A 21,060-nucleotide genomic window follows, 5' to 3' on the forward strand; every position below is an offset into this window, starting at 1 on the left:
ACATACATATTGTAAATCTACACAGTAGAAATCCATAAAAAGACATTCACCATAATTACAGGTTGTAAAAACATACATACAAATTGTAAATCTACACAGTAAAAATCCATAAGAAGACATTCACCATAATTACAAGTTGCAAAAACATACATATACAAATATTAAACCAGTTGTTCATTCTGCAAAGATTTCTTGAAATACAAATTTGATTTATGACTATCCATAATTTGAATCCAAAAATTTTCAAAATATCGAATATATATGATTAAAAACCATTAAAAAATAAAAAATACAAATTTAATTTATGACTATCTATAATTTGAATGTCTTCAATTTTTTTCAAAATATCGAATCTATATCTATAATTAAAAATCATTAAAAAATAAAAATAAAAATCAATAAAAATTATACTGTCCATAATTTGAATGTCCCCAAAAAATTTCAAAATATTGAATCTATATCTATGATTAAAAACCATTCAAAAATAAAAAATAAAAATCAACCAAATTAAGATAAAAAAAATGTCGTAGTCTAATGAGGCAGAGGAGTTGCCCGAAAAAATATGGAAATTCCGGTAATATTTAAAGAAAATTTGACAAGTATTTTTGTAAATCAAAATTATAGTTGTTAAACTTCAAAATTTTAGGTGTCTTAAAAATTTGTGATGGTGCTGAAACCATTTCCACCATCAAAAACACTATTCAAATATTGACTCTACAAGATTTTTTAAATTTTTTTACCCAAACAATTCCTCAGCGTCAGCGTCAGCCTAGTAGACGACTACTAAAAAAATTCAAAACAACACCAAAAAAATAAATGATATGTGCAGAATAAGCGAGAGTTTCAAGTCAATCGACTTGGAAAATTTGAACATCAAAAATGAAACGGCCATGAACAAATTATCGGTTTCATGTACGGCTGTTGCCTATGCCAGTCTGCAGAGTTTTCAGATCAATTCCCGCAGAGACCAACTCTGTGAAGTAACACGATGTTGCTTCTTCTCTTAGACAATATGAAAACATGAGAGTGGCGAAGGAAGCACATCGTTATATGTTGAAAAACAAGAGGTGAACCAACTAGCTATTCTACACGAATGCAATTCGTATACTTCTCTGTTGCAGGCATGCAAAGACATAAGAGGATTGAATGAAGTCCATGCTCATATGCTCAGACATGGATTCAGCCAGAATATCAATCTTGAAACCAAGCTTTTAAGTAGGTATGCCGTTTGCAGCAGTATAAAAAACGCACGCCTATTGTTTGATAAAATACATAAACCAGATTTGTTCTTATGGAATGTGATGATCAAAAGCTACGTCTTAAATTGTCTGTACGAGGAAGCTCTCAGGCTCTATTGCCGAATGCATTGTGCAGGCATACGGCCGGACAATTTTACATTTCCCTTTGTATTCAAGGCATGTGCCGAGATATCTGTTTTTCGAGAGGGGAAGAAGATTCATACCCATGTGGTCAAAAGTGGTTTTGAATCAGATACAGTTGTGGGTAATTCATTGGTTACAATGTATGCCAAATGTGGGAATTCGGAGTTTGCACGTCAACTGTTTGACCAAATGCCTGAACGAGATGTCATTTCGTGGGGTGCCTTGATTACTGCTTATGCTGGTGAAGATGCGTATGAAGCTTTGAGGCTGTTTCATCAGATGATGCTGGAAGGAGTGAGGCCTGATCCTGTTGTCATGGTTAGCGTGCTACCAGCGTGTGCGCACTCGGGGTTTCTGCATCAAGGTAAGTGGATCCATTCCCACATGATTAAGATTGGACTTGATCAGAACATTTACCCCAAGCTTGTGATTATGTATGCCATGTGTAGTAGCATGGAGGATGCGCGTAAATTGTTTGACAACATCAGTATTAGAAATGTTTTCTTATGGAATGTGATGATTAAAGGCTATGTGGCAAGTGGTCTTTACGAGGATGCCATCTCACTATATTATCAAATGTATGGGGAGTGTGTACAGCCAGATAATTTCACTTTTCCCTCTGTTTTTCAGGCGTGTGTCGACTTGTCGGCTTTAAGAGAAGGGCAGAAAATCCAAGCCCAGGTTGTCAAAATTGGATTTGAGTCTGATGTCTTTGTGGGGAATTCCCTCCTGGCAATGTATGCAAAGTGCGGAAGTTTTGAAGTTGCGTGCCAATTATTTGACGAAATGTCTGAAAGAGATGTGGTCTCCTGGAGTTCGATTATTTGTGCGTATGCCCAGAGTGGGCTTGTTTTTGAGGTCTTGATACTTTTTCATCAAATGCAGTTGGCAGATGTGTCACCTGACGCGGTCACCATTGGTGATGTACTCCAGGCATGTGCATCTTTAGCAGCTCTGCAACAGGGCAAGAAGATTCATGGATATGTGATTAAAAGTGGGTTGGAATCAGATGTTTCTGTGGGGTCTGCGCTCATTAATATGTATGCCAAATGTGGGAGTCTAGAGATTGCATGTCAGCTATTTGATAAAATGGGTACCAAAAATGTAGTCTCTTGGAGTGCAATGATATCGGGATACGGAATGCATGGGCATGGTGAGCATGCCGTTGCTGTTTTTGCTCAAATGCAGCAGACAGATGTGAAGCCAGACCATATAGCCTTTCTTTCTGTTCTGTCTGCATGCAGTCATGCAGGCCTGGTGGATGAGGGCCGAAAATACTTTGATTGCATGATCCCGGAACATGGTGTTATGCCTTGGCTGGACCACTTTGCTTGCATGGTTGATCTACTTGGGCGTGCTGGGAATCTGGATGAGGCAGAAGACTTTATTAAGAAGATGCCTGTAGAACCTAACATTGGTGTGTGGTTGTCCTTGCTTGGTGCCTGCAGAGTTCACCGCAATATTGAGATAGGAGAGCGCACTGCAGAGCAGCTTTTCGCCATAGATTCTGCTAATGTTGAATGTTATATGCTACTTTCAAACATATATGCTGATGCTGGCAGGTGGGATGATGTAACAAAGGTGAGAAAAGCAATGAAAGAAAGGGGATTGAAAAAGATTCCAGGATGCAGCTTGATTGAGATAAATAACATGATCCATACATTCTTTGTGGGAGATAGTACACCCTCAATCAGAGAAAACTTGTGCAATGCTGGACATCTTGATAGAGCAGATGGAGGCAGGGTATGTACCTAGCACAAATGTTGTGCTGCATGATGTGGAGGTTGAGAAGAAACACGTCACTGTGGGCACTCATAGTGGGAAGTTGTCTCTTGCCCTTAGGCTTATCATCACTAGCCCTGGAACCCCTCTCTGGATCAGAAAAAACCTTCCTGTATGTTGTGATTGTCATACTGCCATTGCGATCATTGCCGGGATAGTAGGCAAGACATTATTATGAGAGATGCTGATCATTTTCACCAGTTCAAGGATGGATTATGTTCCTGTGGGGATTTCTGGTGATGCTAATTATACTGTGCAAAATTAGATTGCATAACTCCAATATTGTGCGTATTGAGTTTGTGCATGGATATTGTTTGGAATGATTTCAGCTCTGACATGGTGTTTGGACCATCAAAATTTCTGACAGTTCTGTAATACAAGACACAAGGTGCATTCGCATGGCACACAAGCATATGACTCTAAGTGCATAAGAGAGGGAATCCTTAACTTTTATCATGAGATTAACCTACAAAACGGAAAAATTGATGACCATGGGTGAAGAAATTACCAAGAACCAGCAACCTATTGCACTGGCAAGGCATAATTTTTTATTTCTACTTGAGTTTACCCACACAAAGTATTCATATGCACCGTGCTGTAATTTGCATTGTAATTGGTCTTTCTACAGAGCTCCATGGACGATTGGCTCAAGCCTCAGATGATGTTATTGTATTATGCCTTTGATTTGGTATTGAATTTTATGGCATTCTTCTATACCTGCCCATCTGGATTATGAAGCTTATTAAGAAATGGATCATTGGAATCTCCTATCTCAGTAAAGGTGCAGGCTTTGGATTGACAAAATAATTGTACGTGCCCATCAACGATGTTGGAACTTCACTGCAACCAGTGTAAGAGGTTCTTGTTTTGTGGTGCGTAATGGAGTAAGAACACGAACTTAGGCACCCTGTTTTGAGAAATCACACCTGTAGTGATGTGGGCTAGTGATAAAATTTCCTTCAATGTGACAGCCCTGCATCAGTTATGTCTCAATTTGGTAGTGAATTCAATTAGTTCGTATTATGGACTTGTTGCAGTGTGTAGTAGGATAATGGAAATGAGCGATACATTACATATAGACATCGTTGAGGTCAGCATGAAGGTCCTTGCATCAACAGTTTCCTACAGATTAGATATATGTCCAGAGTAAAATGTTTCAAACTCAGAGTTTAGCTGTGGAATAAAAACATTGAACCAAGCGCCATGCTTTGAGGGACTGTTCATGTAGTAATATTGGTTGTTTATGATGCATCCTCTAATGTTACAGCACCATGCTATAGCTTGGAACCAGTATCATTTTACATGTCCAAAATAAGATGTTTCAAGCTTAGAGTTGAGGAGTTTAGCCAGAGAATAAGAACATGGAACCAAGTGTTGGAATATGTAACTAGGTTTGGTCTATATAATGACATATGTAATCATGTTTTTTATGTATTTAATGAAAAGAGAAAAAGAAATTTATTATTGTTATTCTTGATGCATGGATTTCATGCTCAAGGTTATTTGATTTATAGGTCAAACACCCATTGAGTGCTTCTAGGGCTTGTATTTGAGTCAACAAGCCATAAGAGTCATTGTCATATATGGAAGACCCTTTTGGGCATGTTACATATTGTAAAGAAATTTATTTGGGTCATAAAAGACCCCTCCAAGGCCTTGTCAAACAAGCTGCAACAAGTCAGCCTACATGGAAGATCAAGTCGGCCTCATGGAGGCAATTCGTACCCTTAGAAAGCCTATATATAAGAAGGAACTCAACCTTATTTGGACACAACAAGCAAGTTCGATCTCCTCAAGAAAGACGCTGGAAAAAGGACAAAAATCAAGGATAAGAAGAAGAAAAGCAAGATCGAAGTTTTGGACCCCTCTCTCTATTGTGTTAGAGGTTATAAAGTCGTTAGGGCAGGACAAAATTTTGAAGCTGGATTGAAGCTGTGAAGTTGCATCTAGGTCGAAGTTGTGAAGCTGCATCAAGGTCGAAGTTGTGATGCTGCATTAAGGTCGAAATTGTGGAAGTTGTTGCTAGGTTGAAGTTGCAGAAACTGTTGTTAGGGATCAATAGCCTTTGTCTTGTGTCCTCTTGTCCCATTGTTCTTTATTGTTTGGTAGTTGTTTGATTGTAGAGAACACTAATTATAATCAGTGAAAGGAGAAGCAAATCAAGTTTAAGTAAAAACACACCACAAGCAGTTATCAAAGAAGAGAAATCACCTGATTTAGCGGTCCCTAGATTTCTCAACTCCAATCACCATGATTCTAGGGATTGTTCATTTAATGATATCGGTTGTTTATGATGCCTCCTCTAATGTTACAGCACTGATTCAGTTGGCAAGCTGGTAAGTTATGAATTTAAATGTTTAGTATTAAGAACTTGTGGGCAGTGAGATGATTCAAGCTGGCCAGGCATTACATTCAACCTTAAGATTGGTATTGCCCTTTTATTGGCAGGTTTGTACAGTTAGACTACATGTATGTCTAAAGTATAATGTTTCAAGCTTACTATGGTGTTGTTTAGCTATAGAAACAAAGTCAATTTTTCTGGAAACAGTCAATAAGATGGGTTTGCTTTTTCATATACAGTCAAAGCTCGTGCACTCTGAACACTGACAACCTGTACTTCGTTCAAGGAAGAGAGGGAGTGACTTAACCCCTGGATGAGGTTGCGACATCTTTGGTTGTTTGATACAAGTGCCATGATGAAAGTGGCCATTGGATGGTGGTGTTGTTGCAGGTTGGATGCTTTGTTCGACTATAATTGCAATGCTAAAATCTTTTGTATTCTGGTTGCCACCTATGTAACTGCATTTGATGAATTTCTTCCAAAACATTTGAAATTCACTGAATGTGAAAGAAAACCGATTGCCCAAATTGAATTTCTAAATCTTGGCAAATTTTCAAATATTAATTGAAATTTTAAGAACGAAAGTCAATTAGGAAAACCTAGGTCAAATATTTTGCAGATTTTGACTGTTTTTAACAGATTTGAAGTTAAACAAATTGTATTTGTTTTTTTGGAATATGGAATTATATAAAAATTGTCTATTACTTCTTTTCGAACTTAATAGTGAATTTTTATGGGACTTTTTAAGTTTTAACACTGACAAATTTTTCCTAAACATTATCTCACCAATTTCGAACCAGGTGATTAGGATGCCACTAATTTCGATGCAAAATTGGTGAACTTGAACTTAAATGTAATCATATGCTTTTGAAGCGTAGGCCCTAAATTGTACCATAGTTGTATCAAGTCTTATATGTTTGAGACTTTAGTTCCTCCACTGTGGTCGTATATGACTGTCTTTTCTCGTGGTGCTTTGTACAACACAGATTTTATTGTTACAATATTGTAATGTAATATACAATTTTACATTAAGTTAGCTTCTTATTATGAACAAATATTATTCACACCCGGTATGCCATTGATTGAGTACGATTAGCTTCTTATTATGAACAAATATTATTCACACCCGGTATGCCATTGATTGAGTACGAATTTAAGTACAACTTTCTTCCCACAAAAAAAATGCAGAATGTACCATTTAAATATTGCCAATTTCATCCAAAAAGTGGATAACAACAGCCCACTCTTTGCACGGTAAGGGGAGGCACTAAATTCAAGAAAATAATGCACAAACAAAAGCCCTTAATTGCATTCATAGTATATATATTCCATAATAGTAGAATTATGCTGAATCCGGCTTGTCCATATGAAATTTGGCCAGGAATTCACCCCTCACCTTGGATTTGATTCTGTCAAAATACAATTGAGCAAATCAAATTGATTCCATACAATTTGATTCACCTCAGTTTAAGGGGAATTCATTCTGCAATTTGAATTTGTATGAAACCCCTAATGAGCCAAAAATTGTCATTCTTGCATAATAATTGTATTTCTCCTTTGAAATTGCAAGTACAAACTATCATCGGCATTTGCAACTACAACCTGCAACAGATGGGCATCTGCTTCTCTTTGTGTGGGTCAATCTAATTTGCTTTAGAGTGCAGTGTTTTTGCTGGTGTGTCAACTAATATGTGTGTGTGGGGTTTCTATGCCAATTATTGATAAAGGTACCGAAATCTACATGGGTGTTTGCATTATAGGTTTGTTTACGAAAGGTTCTATTATCCCAATTTTGACCTTTGATTGTTGCTGAACATATATGTATATATGATTATGACATGGGTAAACACATACATTATGTTTCGATTTTAGCATGTTGCATTTTGAAACATTGAATAATCACCATACAGAGAAAAATTGTCGTGGTGCATTTTGTTATGTAAATAAGGACATGAAATATAATGCTAAAATCCATTAAAAGGTTGCAAATGAGGATAAGAGGGGAAGAAAAGAGAAGAGATACATGGTGTTCTTGGGAAGTTGTGCGATCATATGCACCTTTGGAGTAAATCAAATGCATTTTTGGTTATTGAAGCTTCTTCTTCCGGTTTGGAAGGAAATTTATTACCCATCCATGTGTTACTATGCTAGTGATTACCTGCAAAAATACCAATGAATTTTCACAAAAGTTTTATGGTTAGTGAGCAAAGACAATAGGCAAACCAAAGATCTACATTCCTTGTGTCTCTACTAATCACCAAGCCAAGGTTTGCCATTCTAGGAATGCTATAGATAGTCAACCCTTGTTTACACTAGGGAGAAAGGATTTCCCATGGGTGTTATGTTCTAGTTCAAACCTCTTGGATGTATCAGATCGTAAATTGTAACTAGTGCCTATAATGGAGGGAGTCAAGCCATATGAGCTTAAAGATATAAAGCCAATGTGTAAATGATGTAAATAAGTTCATATGGATTCTTAGTATGGAGCTCAAGACCAAGGTTCAACTAGTGTATGGATAAACATGTAATTGTGGTAAATATACTTATATGGCACAGTGGTCGATTTGCCATGATGTATTCAAGCAATGTAAATATTAACTTTGGAATATAATATATAATTATCCAAGATATCTATGGAGAGCATGTCACAAGTTATGATTCCACTAGAAAGGAAGAGAAAAGGAGGGCCAATCGGCTCTATTCCTAAGTGAACTTAGGAACTCATCTCATTTTCATCTTGTGCTTTTTTTAATATCCATGTACTACCCTTGACTTAGAGGTCAATCTGTTAGGTCCTTATAATACTAGTGATTTCCCCATTACTATTGTCATTGTATCCCTTATTGTTATTGTTGTGCCCCTATTGTCCCCATGTTGTTATTATTGTGCTCCATAGAAGCCCACTATTGTGATTTTTGTGCCTTTATATTATTATTGTTAGGTCGGCTTTGGTTATATTGTGACCCCTTAGACTCCTTTATATAGGAAGGAGGTTTTGTCATTTGTATCATCCAAGAATTGTTCATTTGTGTAATGTAAAGGAGGTTGCCCCTTCGAAGAGGCTGAATTTTAAAGCATTTCTCTTTTTTCTATATTTTTTTGAGCTGGTTCATAACATTTGGTATCAAAGCTTTGGATTCTAGGGTTTTGCTACTTCAAACAGGTCATCGTGGCATTTTCGCTATGAAGTTTCAGAAGCCAAAAAAAACCAGAGAATAAATCGTTATGAACCTCTAGTCTGAATTTCAGATCTTTTCTCGCTATATTTGCGGAGCTATGATCTAAGAAAGTTAGGGTTTTTGCAAGCTCCATAATTTCATCTCAAACAGGTCATTGTGGAAGTTTCGCTATAATTTTTTTTACGAAGTTTCAGACTCTAAAATTAAAACCCATTTGAGCCAAAATCTTGGTGAAGCTCGGGTCCGAATTTCAGATCTTGTCTCGCTATATTTTTGGAGATATAATCTGAGGAAGTTAGGGTTTTTGCAGACTCTCGAATTACATTCTAAACAGGTGACCTTGGGAAAATCGTCATAACTTTCTCTCTAAGCATCAGATTGAAATTTCATAAGAAGCTATAGAAATAGGACAGACTGTACTTTTTGTGTATTATTTTTAGGTCTGAAGGTCGAAACAGTTACACGTGGCACTTCGTACAAGTTCGCTCTACTAAACAAGTATATAAGTAGGTCATCTTGGGAGGTGGGGCATAACTCTTTCTTGGAGAATCCAATTTCAATCAGACTGGTGGCATTAGAAAGAGGGCACAAAGGGATATTGCAGGTTGCAATTTCAGACCTTGGAGATCCGAAATTACAGAGTTACAGTCGTTCAATATCGAGCTCCTACAAAGTGAAAAAAGGTGTGTAGTTTTTTTTAAATTTTTGCATAAGTTTGGTTTGAAAAATTAGTTTGAAGGAATTCAAAGGGCATAGTGAAGCATTATTATCAGTAATTGATGCCCTGAAGAAAGAAAATGGAAACACCTAGTAAACAACTTGAAAGCTCTAGCATGACTCATGAAGAAATGGAAGAAATGCAACATGATATATTAAAATTATGAGAACAAGTGAAACAAATTTCACTAGCACAAAAAGTGACATAAGCTAAGATGGATGGTTTAAAGAAAGACGTAGAAGCTAAGATGTGTGGTGTGGAACCTAAGATGAATGGTTTAAAGAAAGACGTAGAAGCTAAGATGGATGGTTTAAAGAAAGGTGTAGAAGTTGAAATGAATGACGTGGAAGCTAAGATGGATGATTTAAAGAAAGACGTGGAAGCTAAGATGGAAGATTTGACAAAAATTCTACAAGAAATGCTTACTAATGGCGAAAGAGTAGTAAAAGAAATTCATGATGAGAACAAAATAAATGTTAATCATGATTTCATAGACTATAATTTTGGATCAAAGAACCACCATGTTCCAAAGATCGATATAAGGAAGTTTGATGGCAAGGATCTCGCAACATGGATACTACATATGGAGCCGTTTTTCAATGTCCATAATGTCCAAAACACACAAAAGGTACGCATTGCAACTTTATATTTGGAACCAAATCAGTTTGTATGGTATCGATGGCTTTGCTCTCTTAAACAAATTGTCACTTGGGCTATTTTTACTGATGAAATGATAGCATATTATGAGGATACAAAAAGCAACACTTTTTTTAGCCAATTGATAAATCTCAAACAAAAGGGTTCAATAATGGAGCACATTGAGGACTTCCAAAAATTGAATAAAAGGGTAAAAGATATTCCAGAGGAGCATAGGATTGATGTGTTCATAAGGACTTTAAAAGATAACATACAACATGAGGTTCGCCTTTGGGAACCTGATTAATTGGAGAAGACGTTCATGTTGGCAAAAAAAATGGAAAGCAAAATTATGACAACAAGGAAGCCTACCACTCAATCATAAAGATGGAAGCGTTGTTGCCCCTAGCCATCTACAACCTACAAGGTTGAAACCACAACAATTGGAAGAAAAAAGAGCAAAAGGGTGTTGTTACAATTGTGATAGCAAATACACTAAAGGTCATAAGTGTGCTGAGAAGAAATTATTTTAAATAGATTGTAAAGAGGAGGAAGAAAAAGAACAAGAAACATCAAAAGAAGAGGATATACACCAGGAACAAACCCTAGAGAAGGAAGAAATGAGTCCGACCATATATTGTAATGCATTGGCTGGAATTACCACTCTTCAAACTATCAAGATAAAAGGGCATATCAAAAAGAAAAAGGTAATAGTGTTGATTGATTCGGGCAATACCCATAATTTTATTCATTGTAAAATAGCCAAGGAATTGAATTGCTTCCTATATCTAGCACCAGAGTGTCAAGTGATGGTTGCAAGTGGAGGAACCATAACTTGCTCAGGAAAGTGCCATAATATCAAGCTATCCATGGGAGAATATGTATTGAATAGCCCAATGCTTTCCATTCCAATGGGTGGTGATGATGTTGTACTAAGAGTCCAATGGCTACAATCCTTGGGTACAGTAGCTTTTAATTTTCAAGAACATTTTATGAAATTTTCTTCAGAAGGAAAGAAAGTTGTATTAAGGGGTACTGCAGGGAAATCGGAAAGAATAATCAACTCTAACGGAATGACAAAGCTTCTAAAGAAAGAACAGTGAGGCATAATTACACAATTATATTCACTAGAGGTTCCCACATCGAAATCATCTATTTCTCCATATCTCCAAAAAGTCTTGGACAATCATTCCAAGGTATTTGAGACTCCCAAAGGCCTCCCACCTATTCGTGATCATGATCATGCTATTCATTTTATTCCAGGAAGTGTTCCTCCAAACATTAGGCCTTACAGATATCTCTATGCCCAAAAGAGTGAAATTGAATGTATGGTTGCATAAATGCTAGAGGCTGGTATAATTCAACCTAGTCAAAGTTCTTTCTCTACTCCAGTAGTATTGGTTCACAAGAAGGATGGATCATGGCGCATGTGTCCAGATTATAGGGAGCTCAACAAGCTCACTATTAAAGATAAATTTCTCATTCCTGTCATTGATGAATTATTGGATGAATTGCATAGATCAATTTACTTCACCAAGTTGGATCTTCGTTCAGGATATCATCAAATCAGAATGAAGACTGAAGACATTCCAAAAACAACATTTAGAACTCATGAGGGTCATTATGAATTTTTGGTCATGCCTTTTGGCCTTACCAATGCACCTTCTACATTTCAAGGTTTGATGAATTCTATTTTCAAACCCTTCCTTAGAAAATTTTTGTTAGTATTTTTTGATGATATACTAATCTACAACAAGTCTTGGAAGGATCATGTTCAACATGTTGACAAGGTGCTCAAACTATTGGAGAAGAAACAATTATATGCAAAAAGCTCCAAATGTTTCTTTGGAGTACAAGAGGTGGAATATCTCGGTCATATTGTATCTCATGAAGGTGTTAAGGTAGACCCTAGCAAAATTAAAACCATTAAGGAATAGAAAATCCCCACATCCATAAAGCATCTACAAGGATTTCTTGGGTTTACAGGGTATTATCGCAAATTTTTTAAGAATTATGGGAGAATAGCAGCACCTCTAACAACATTATTGAATAAAGATGTATTTTCATGGACTCCAGAAGCAACGAAGGCCTTTGAACATCTTAAAGAGGCAATGTGCCAAGCACCGGTCTTAGCTATACCAAACTTTACAAAAACCTTTATTGTGGAATGTGATGCCTCAGGAAATGGAATTGGTGTTGTTTTAATGCAATAAGAAAGACCCATTGCTTTCGAAATCCGTCCAATCAAAGGAAAGTATTTACACAAAACTATTTATGAGAAGGAAATGTTGGCAATACTACATGCACTTAAGAAATGGCAACCCTACCTAATGGGAAGACACTTCAAGGTAAAAATAGATCATGATAGTCTTAAATACTTTTTAGAGCAAAGATTATCTTCAGAAAAGCAACAAAAATGGATCACAAAGATGTTGGGTTATGACTTTGAAATCATCTACAAAAAAGGGAAGCAAAATGTTGTGGCAGATGCACTCTCAAGAAAAGATGAGGATGTGGAAGCATTTCTTTGCGCCATTTCTATTATCCAACCAGATTGGATAAATGAAGCAAGGGATGAATGGAAGAATGACGAAGAAGTGTGGCACTAATTCAAAAGTTATAACAAGATCCTAGTACATCTGATACATTTAACTGGAAAAATGATTCGTTATGGTACAAAGATCGGTTATACCTATGTAAGAATGCCCAACTCAAACAAAAGATTCTTAGGGAATTGCACAACTCTCCCTTAGGAGGGCATTCTGGATTTTTAAAAACTTACCACAGGGTTAAGAAGGAACTTTTTTGGGATGGTCTTAAATCGAATATTCAAAAGTTTGTGGCAGAGTGTTTGGTTTGCCGACAAAATAAAGTTGAAACAATTAAGACCCCAGGTCTATTACAACCTTTATCCATTCCAAGCCAACGTTGGGAGGAGGTTTCAATGGATTTTATCACAGGTTTACCCAAGTCTAAAGGAAAGAGTGTTATCATGGTGGTAGTGGACAGACTTACCAAGTATGCACACTTTTGTGCATTATTTCATCCATTTAAAACGAGTACAATTTCTACTGCATTTATGGAAACAATTCAAAAGCTACATGGAAACCCAAAGATTATTGTAAGCGACAGAGATCCCATTTCACTGGAATTTTTTGGACATAATTATTTTCTTGTCTTGGTACTCATTTAGCTCATAGCTCATCTTATCATCCTCAATCTGATGGGCAAATTGGGGTAGTAAACAAATGTTTGGAAGTATATCTTCGTTGCTTTGTATCTGACAAACAGACACAATGGGTCAAATGGTTGCCTTTGGCTAAATGGTGGTATAACACTTCCATACTACAACAAAAATGACCCCATTTATGGCACTTTATGGATATCATCCACCATCCATCACATCATATTTAAGAGAAAATTCTAAGGTTCAAGTAGTGGAAGATCACATCGAGCATCAACAACAAGTTCTCCAACTCTCAAAGGATAACCTCACCTTGGCGCAGAATAGAATGAAACAACATGCAGATTAACATCGCAGCAAAAGAAGCTTTGATGTAGGTGATTGGGTATTCTTACGGCTACAACCATATAAACAAATGTCCCTCAAGCAAGCTAAGAAGGATAATAAATTATCACTAAAGTATTATGGTCCGTATAAGGTGTTGCAAAAGATAGGTACTATGGCATACAAATTGGAGATTCTTGCAGCTTCCCGAGTGCACCCAGCTTTCCATGTGTCATGCTTAAAGAAAGTTATAGGTGACAAGCTCCCAGTTCAAACAATATTGCCAAAACTTGATGAGGAAGGAAAAATCATATTGGAACCTGAAGCAGTCAAAGAAACAAGAACTCGACAACTACGAAATCGATCAATTTCAAAGTATCTCATCAAGTGGAAGAACTTATCCGTTGAAAATTCCACATGGGAGGGTGAGAATTTTATACAGAAGCATCCAAAACTACTCAAGCGTTGAGGATGACACTTTTTTGAAGGAGAGGGGCATGTTAGGCCCCTATAATACTAGTGATTCCCCCATTACTATTGTCATTGTATCCCTTGTTGTTATTTTTGTGCCCCTATTGTCCCCATATTGTTATTATTGTGCCCCATAGAAGCCCACTATTATTTTTGTGCCCATATATTATTATTTTTAGGTCGGCTATGGTTATATTGTGACCCCTTAGACTCCTATATATAGAAAGGAGGTTTTGTCATTTGTATCTTCCAAGAATTGTTCATTTGTGTAATGTAAAGGAGGTTGCCCCCTCAAAGAGACTAAATTCTAAGGTGTTTATCTCTCTTTTCTATATTTTTGTGAGCTAGGTTCATAACATAATCATTTGAATGCATGTGGTGGCTAGTGAGGAATGTCACCTCCCTTGGTTTTGAAGTTCTAGATCTGGGTACAATATGCATGAGATGATGTGTAAACAATCCTCCCTCATGAGACTTTTTCCCCTCCTTTCTCTAGAGAGCCATTGTTTCCATTTGGATGGTTATTCATTCTAGTGTTCATGTGTTGCACATCTCATGTTTCATTTTTCATTGTTACTCATGAACCAAACCAAGATGGAGAAAGAGGAATCACAAACCTCAGGGAAGAGATAGAGGGATGTAGGTGAGCACAGATGTTTGGAAAGTTCGGAAGCCTTCAGCCACGGTGTACTTGTTTCTCATTTGATGCTTGAGAGCCAAGTGATATTCTTCCATGCTATTCCCAAAAGGCATTTAATATATTTGGCCTCCTTTCTACATTGACGAACAATTAAAGGGAAGAATATGCTCAAGGGACTGTTAAGCAGAGAATGGGAAGATCTTCATTTTGTTGTGTAGGGAAGTGTAAGAGAGTGCTGTCGTGGTTTGATAGGAGGATGAGATGCTTGGACTACTCTATAACTAGCCTAGATCGATCTTAACTCCGGATCTACCAAGCGTCGAGAGGGATCAAATCTCCTTTCACTTTAAAATTGTTAAGTCTATATAACACTAATGTAGCCCCCATATTGTTATTTTTGTGCCCCATAGAAGCCCACTATGGTTATTTTTGTTCCCTTTCATTATTATTATTATGTAGGCCCTAATTATATTTTGACCCTTTAGACTCCTATATATATTTTCCCAAAGGAAAAATCGTAATTTTCATTAATAAAATAGTGAAAATTACATATAGCAAATGTTGATAAGCATATCCCAAAATGATTGTTTGTAGATGTCTCAAATCAGATTTATGATTATGCATCAATTAATGGAGTGTCCAGATTCTCTAAAGAGTACATACAATCCAAAAATATATGCATATATATTCACACAAAAAGTTCACTAAGTACTGTGATGTTTTTGTTATATGCTAGAAGTATTTTCAAAATTGCAGCTATTGTTCATCATTGTCAAGCCAAGTCTTCTATTTTGTTAGCCTGCTCTATGAATGAATTGTGATAATATGGGAAATGTTATGCGCCTATGTGCTACACGATCATCCAAGTGCCAAGGTCTTGCTACGAACCTTCTTTGGAAAGTTGATCAAAAATTGTGTTCCTTTCCCTATATATATGAGTGCAAGAAATAAAATCAAATTGTGCTTTAATCATAAATGTATCATCCAACAGATTCCTGAGAGTGTGTGTCTGTGATAGTGTGATGTCCAATTGAACCAATCAATGATAACTTTTGAGTCACCAAATATTTGCCACTGTTAGCATCCCTTTTCTATGGCAAAGAGAAGAGTGAGATTCAAACTGTATAGTTCAACATAATTGTTTGTGCCCATGCCAAGACCAAATTTCATCTCATAGAAGTGTTCGTTGTTGATATATACTACAACACCCCCACCACATCTTCCTTGTTGTGCAAAGCCATCAAAATAGGCCCAAGGCTTGGATTAGTCGATATTTTCAATAGATATGTTATGAGTGGGTCTAGATTGGTTATGTTCCTGAGATTGTAAATAGCAAGCACATGTGCCGCAAGAAGATCAAGCATGAAAATCCGATTTTCAATTTTTTTTTTCGACCTATCTAGATGGCCCAACAAATGAGAATCGGGATATTCCTTTGTTTTTTGTCACAAACATTCTGAAACCAATCTTACCAAACCTCATTCACATGCCTACCATGCCACCTATGTTGTATATTTAATGAGAGGAAAATCACATTCCAAATCTAATTTGCGGCATGACGTTGAAGGAATAAGTGGTCAACGGATTCCTTTGATAAATTGCATAATGCACACCACGAAGGTCCCTAGAAGGCTCTTTTCTTGACGTTATCCTCCGTAGGAATTTTATTTGATAAAACGCACCAGAAAAGCAATTTTTCTTTTGGGGGAATCTTTAGCTTCCATATGATATTCCACCACCAGGATATGTCCTCTAGTTTCTTATGGTCAAATACTACCATGTAACCCTCTTTTGGGTTATACTGTCCTCCTTTTGAATGTACCCATATAAGTTCATCTTCTTGATATGTCAATCTAACATGAGAAAGTGATAGAGCTGTAGTATAATCCCTCCATGCTTGATGCCAATGATTTGGCATATTTAATGCCATTGCATTTAACCAACCTTAACCCCATAAGTATTAACCGGGTCGAAGATTTGATTTATCAATGTTTTTCCATGTCCAGATAAGAATTGGACAAGATCAGGGGGAAGATGATACTTTTCACCACTGTCAGACCAAGGATCAATCCCAATACGTATCCTCTCACCTGTATTGATTCTCCATGTTGGTCCAAATTCCACAATATTGAAGGATGCCAGCACAAATTTCTAGATCGAAGATATATTTGCTTTGTTCTTGTTTTGGGACCTGATCCACTCTTCCACTGATAACAGGTAGATATATTTCTTGGAAACTACTTATGTCTAGAGATTTTTGGTAGTGATTCCTCTCTAGCCAACCTTTGTAGTGAGATCCCTTGAAAAGCAAAATAAATTCTCAATCCCCCATCCCCCCCATTTCTTGGGAAGGGCAATATATTCTCGTTTAATCCATGTGAAATTTCGGCCCTCTTTTGATCCACGCCATAGATATGCACAACAACGCTTTTGGATAATATTCAGTATACCTTTTGGAGTCCATGCCAGAGCCATCCAAAAGACTGGGATGGCCTCTAAGACAAATTTTATCAAAACTAATCTCCTAGCCCTAGATAACCATCTATGGCTCCAAGAATTGAGCCTCTTCTCAATTTTGGCTATCAGCCACATCCAATCAGTCTTCCTATAATCATTTGGATTTTATCGAAATCCCAAGTACTTTAATTCATCATCGAAATCAACTAATTAAAAATGAAAATGAACGAGTGCATACAATACTTCCTCCCTAGAACACCCAGTAGCTGAAATAATGGATTTAATGGGATTTTGTTGATTTATTATAATACCTGTAGCCTTCCCGAACAAATTTGAGTTTTTCTTGATTCTGATAAATGGATTGTAGCCTTCCCGAACAAATTTGAGATTTGCTTGATTATGATAAATGGATTGTAGCCTTCCCGAACAAATTTGAGATTTTATATTTGCGGTTCTGATACCTATAGGCCTCAGTGGATTGATGGAGATGCTAGGCAAAGAGGAAATTTGTCCAGAGCTCATCTAGCCGTGAACATTCAATTGAATCAACTACTTTTTGTAGATGAACCCTACAAATTTATTTTGAGATTTTCTTGAGATAATGGATTTGCTACAAATTTGAGATCCATTTATTAGAACCGCAAATGATACTGATGTTATACAACATATGATCTAATTTATGAATCCGACATGGAATCCGAGATGTGTAAGAATCATTCTTATGTAAATCCAATTGGTTCTATCATATGCCTTAGATAAGTCAATCTTAAGTATCATACCTTTCATTTTCTTTGTTTTTAGGTTGTGCAATTCTTCTTGTGCCACTTCTATGGCCTCATGGATCTAGTGATCCTCCAGAAAAGCAAATTGTTCCTTTGAAATATGACGCGATAAAATAGGCTTCTGACAATTTGCAATCACTTTAGTTATGATTTTATATATATAATTGCATAATGATATATATCGGTAGTCATTAAAATTCATTGGATCGTCTGATTTTGGAATCAATGCAATAAATGTGGAGTTGAAAGCTTCGAACATTATTCCAGAAGTTCTGCATTCTTCAATTACCTTAATCAAGTCATTTCTTATATCATAGAATTCCAAAAAAAAAAAAATCCTAGAATCTTGTCCCTTTTAAACCTTTTGAGTACAACTTCTAACTCTCCAGTGGTAACAGGGGTCAATGACTCCTTATTTGTATCTTCATCAACAAATCTTGGAAATAATCATGCAATCTGTATAATCTTTGGAAGAGATGCCTCCCAAGGGGCTTCAAACAGTGCACGAAAATGCCTTACCCCCATATTTTCCAATTCTCTAAAGTTTGATGCTCTAGCGTCACCTTCATCTTGCAATGACCAGATAATATTAATACCTCTTCTGCCTTTGACAAATTGTTGGAAAAATTTAGTATTATCATCCCCTGCTTGTAGCCAAATCGCTCGGCTCCTCAGTCTCCATGTTTCCTCTCTTTCCTTAAGTATCCTTTGCTTTTTAGACTCAAGTTGAATAATTCTTAATTTTGTGTCATTGCTATCGTATCCCCCCCCACCAGGTTGCTTCAGATGCCCTAATTCCTCTTCAATAGCTCGCAGGGACTCCTCCTCCCTTTTATTTTTCAATTTTACCCATTCAATGGTATTCATCTTAAGGTTTCTCAAATTCTCCTCGAAACCTTTAGATGTTGATCCCTAACCTATGAGTGCAACACTCCTCCAAGACTCACGAACCATCTTAACGAATTCTTCATCTTTCATCCACACTTAATTAAATTTAAAAGGGGCCTTAGGTTTATGGGAGTCCCCAACCAACTCTAAGTAAATAGGAAAATGATCGAATGCTCCCCCGATTCCACTCCATTGTCTGAAAAGAGGGATTTTCTCCAACGGTGATACCCGCAACAAGAAGCGATCTAGACATCGAGAGACCATATGCTCACAAACTCTACAATTTCTCCATGTGGGTTTGAGCTTAGCCAGGTCAACATCTACCAGGTTATTTGATTCGATCATAAGTAAGGAAATCTAAAAGGGAATTAGGCTGCAAATGACCCCCCTGACTTTCCACCATTCCCATGGAAAAATTTAGGTCTCCCCCAATAATCAAGTTATTCGACTGCATAAAGAATTTGTTCATCAATGTGTTCCAGAAGCAAACCCTATCCACACAAGGTCCATATATATTCACCATTTTGATCTCATGCCCCAGTTCTAAGAAAATATCTCCCGCTATCACTCCCTCACATCCCAGATGCTCATGAGTCTAATAATTCTGCAATTTATATCAAGTGGAAATCTTCTAGATCTACCACGATTGTCAATCACATAGAATGCCCAATCCCTAAACATTCCTTCCAGGGCTTTTACTATATCAAAATTGGGTCCCAAAGTCTCATGTAGAAACATTATATCAATCTTGTCTGACACCACTGGGTGTCGCAAATCTAGTTTTTTTGTTGAACTAGAAAAACCTCTACAGTTAAATGATAACCACTTCATTTGGTTACAGGGACCAGGGCATGTCTTTCTCTAAGGACCCCATCAAGAGAGAGTTGACACCCAACCACAATGTCATGGCTAGCCTGAATGATAACTTTGGAAATGTGGGATTGTCATCCCCAAGGGATGTTCAGAGATTAGAAGGGGATAGTTGACCCAAACCCCCACCAGAGACAGACAAAGATAAATGTCAATCAGGCAATCTAGCACTGGACCGAAGATTATATTTAAATTTCCCCGAGGAATCAGAAGATATTTCTTCTGATTCGGGAACATGGGATTGGATAGAAAGCATGTAATGGTTCAATCAGACATGTGATAGCTCCAAGAGACAAATTTAAGGTACCCACCCCCAAATTTGACACAAACATCGGCATAGGTAACGAAGAATTTAAAAAGATATTATCAGAGGTAAGGAGGGATAAGGAAGGTGTACCCGAGATAGAATAAGGTGAGCCTAAAGATCTCTGTCTCTCCATAGGATCCCTTTCATCATTCTGTGCCTATGGAGATTTGATAGAGATAGGTCCCCACTGCCTCTTAGGAGATCCTTGTCACTACTGGTGGGAGAAGTTTCCATACCCAAACTGCCACCACCATTCGACAAAACCTCTGTTTCCCAACCAAATTGACCCCCATGATAATTTTGCAATAATGGGAATTCTCTGAATATGTGACCAATTTCATGGCATCGTCGACAATGAAAGGGGATGCCTTCATAATCCAGCTTTTGAATATGGGTGAATACTTTGTAGTGAAGGGTCAAGTTCGCCACAAGCCCCTCCTAGGTATCCAAGAAAACAAAAACCCTTGTGAATGACATTTTTCCCGTCTCCAAATATGACCTGTCAAACTCCAAATACTTCCCCAGATCATCGGCAATGTAGCGAAATATATCTTCCGTCCACAAATGTAAAGGCAAACTTGACATCTTAATTCAAATTGGCCCAGCACCTAGTTGCTCCCTTTTCGGGTCGAAAAGAGGAGACCATCTCTTCAAATGAATCAGTGCTTGCTCAATGTTCCAGTGATTGTTCAAGACCCAACATGCCTGCTCTACATTACTGAATTTTGGGGCAAACCAACCACGAGATAGTATGCATATCTCTAGAAGGGTAGTCAAATCTAACCCCAAGTCTCTTGTGCCCATTTCCTCAAGTGTGTCGATGAGTATTTTCACCCCCGAACTCTCCCCACCAAAACCCTCTCCATCATGTCCATAACCTCATCAAACTTTAGTCTGTCCCCAAGAATCATCTTCTTGTCTCGGTCCCTGAATTTTGCACTCTTGGACTTCTTTCCCTTTCTTGATAAACCCTCCTCAAATCCAAGACCACCCTTCGGAGCATTGGGATGATTATTCAAATGGCCCAAAAATTGTCCATCCTCCCAAATCGAAACATCCACAAACAGGTTAAAATAATAATCGATTGCATCTTCCTTCA

The 21,060-nt window shown here is 37.2% G+C and overlaps 1 pseudogene across 1 annotated transcript; it reads left to right on the top strand.

Moving 5' to 3' along the window:
- The first annotated feature begins 816 nt into the window (after positions 1-816).
- Positions 817-5,717, top strand: LOC149149654 (pentatricopeptide repeat-containing protein At1g11290, chloroplastic pseudogene; annotated as a pseudogene). The gene is made up of 2 exons (XR_016262919.1): positions 817-1,219; positions 1,375-5,717. The product of XR_016262919.1 is annotated as a pentatricopeptide repeat-containing protein At1g11290, chloroplastic pseudogene (transcript).
- Positions 5,718-21,060: the final 15,343 nt, after the last annotated feature.

Source organism: Pinus tabuliformis, chromosome 9 (assembly GCF_031772625.1).
Source record: "Pinus tabuliformis cultivar Carrire ecotype Pingquan chromosome 9, CPIR1, whole genome shotgun sequence".
Lineage (NCBI taxonomy): Eukaryota > Viridiplantae > Streptophyta > Pinopsida > Pinales > Pinaceae > Pinus > Pinus tabuliformis.